We start from the raw sequence: 2336 nt of genomic DNA, 5'->3' as shown, positions 1-2336 counted from the left end.
AGCTTGTCACCAAGTATGTCAGCAGTAGCAGGGACAATAATGATTAGTTTCACAGAAGACGCTAAGATATGCTATCCAGTGGTAACCTCCGGTAATACATGGAGTATAGAGGCAAATATGTGAAAGCTACCTTCATGAAAACAGCCAGAAAATGGTGGTTAAATGCAAGTATATCTCAAAGCAGACACATAGAGCAGGCTACAGAGGTCTCTCACACTTGTTCTAACTCTAATTTTCTTATTTTAAAACTTTGTGTAGCGTCCCCTGGAGACACCAGAGAATTTAAAACAACTTTTTCCACATAAGCAGTAGCACTCAACACCTGTAAATGCACTTTTTCCTTCTCCTGACCGGTCATTTTGCCAATTCATACTTGCCCTGAACAGCTAAGCGTCAGAAGCAGTCTGTTAATCTAATTATCTCTAAATCACTTACAGAGCTTACCTGAACTAAGACCTGTGACCACACCCATAGTCAAATATACTCAGAGGTGGCTATTGAGCAGTCTAGGGGCAAACAACAGCCAGGGAAATAAATAAATACAAACACAGCGATGTGCAGATTTGCTGAGGAACGGCATGTTTTTCAGTTGTGTTCACTGTCACAGTCTGTTTCTGCCTGCCCAGAACGACTTGTTGGCAGAGGCGCACACCCAGACCTCTCCAAAAATGTGTATGTACAACGGGGATATCTTCATTAATTCAGTAAATCTGAAGACACGGATCCAAGATGTGACAGTCATTCAGCTTGTGTGCTTTTCTGGTGGAGCATACAGTAGCAGCTGACTGGCAGATATACATTAGTTGCTTCATCACTGTCAGTCTCAATTCGTCTGCTGCTGTTCAACTGCCAGCCTTTAAACATGCAAAGAAACTTGATATAAACGTTGTTAATGGATTTTGAGCTCTTTCAGGGGGTCCCAGGTGTTAATCAGTGAAGGATTCTCCCAGTTGATACGCGTCCAATGATTACCTGCTGTTTCATGTGGTGACATACAGAGGACAGGAAAATGGACAGGAAGTTGAATAAAAGGACAACAAAGTTAGAGGAAGCTTTAACATAGGACCACCTACTAGCTAAATTTGCATCCTACGATTCCTGAATGTGGTTAGGAAAGTTCTGTTATATTGAAAATCCTAAATGTCAACCTGCACTGAGTGAAGGTAGGATTTTAGACATTACGTCATGATGCCATGTAATTTATATATATTCTACAGAACAGTGAACAGCTAAGACTGTTAAGACTGTTATATTGTAATATCAGCAAGAGGAGAAAAATTGGCGCGACAGCTTAATGGCAACATAGCTCGCATTTCACACAGCTTTATGTCTTCTCTTCATTCTTTTGGACACAGATGGGACGAGAAAGCGAGGAGGGGACGGAGAGGCCTAAAGGTTGCAGCTGATAATAAGAAGAGACAGAGGAAAAGAGAGCAGTGGAGATAGAGTGACAGAGGAATAGATAACGAAGAGATGGATGGCGCGGGTCAACTGAGGTGCTGATGCAGAAAGTGAAGGACCCAGGAAACAGAGAGACAAAAGTCTTCAGGGGACGGCCACAGAAAATGATGAACAGATGGAGGATGCAATAACATTTTTCCTCATTACTCCCAACTTGTGGATGACGCATCCAATCTATTACCTCCACCTACACATTGGAAAACATAACATAATCATCTCCAAATAAGTAACGAGATAATATAAAATAAATGAAAAGTACATATGTGTGGACAACAAGCAGCTATTGTGCAGTTACTGGCAATTAAAAGCCACGTATCACTGTTCCACTGAGCCAGGCACCTCCACCCTTGTGTGTCTTTTCGTGAAGCAGATTCCTCTCTGTGACACAGAGTGTACCCTGAAGGTGTGTAGGTGTGCCATTTGGAGCTCAAACCGCTAATTGAAAGCAATTCTTAAAACCATTAAGAATCACTGTGTGAGCTTTACCTATTAATGCATTAGATTAAGACTGGCAACATTCACACAGTATCTAAGCCATTATGTGACTAATTAAAACTCCCTCCATGAGAGAAAGAAACCCTGCACAACAAAAGACTTTCAGCGTTGGCAGGGCTTTAGTCAGACATTATACTGTAGTTGAGATGTTAGCATGCTTAAGTTTGATGACCATTTATTTTATTATTTTATTTCATTTTGTTATTGTTCTGACAGCATCATGCCAATAGGCCAAATTAAATGTTGAAAGCTTGCTAACAACTAATAAGGTTATTTTGTGTTAATTTGCCACCAACTAAAAATGCAGCTAGCATAGCTCTGTCCAAAGGTTGGCTGCAGAAAAGTGGTGCAGACAGACAGACACATAATGTCTTACAGGG

The sequence above is a fragment of the Sparus aurata genome, chromosome 2 (assembly GCF_900880675.1).
Source record: "Sparus aurata chromosome 2, fSpaAur1.1, whole genome shotgun sequence".
Taxonomy (NCBI): domain Eukaryota; kingdom Metazoa; phylum Chordata; class Actinopteri; order Spariformes; family Sparidae; genus Sparus; species Sparus aurata.
The sequence above is the reverse complement of the archived record's forward strand: the minus strand, read 5'-3'. Positions refer to the sequence as shown.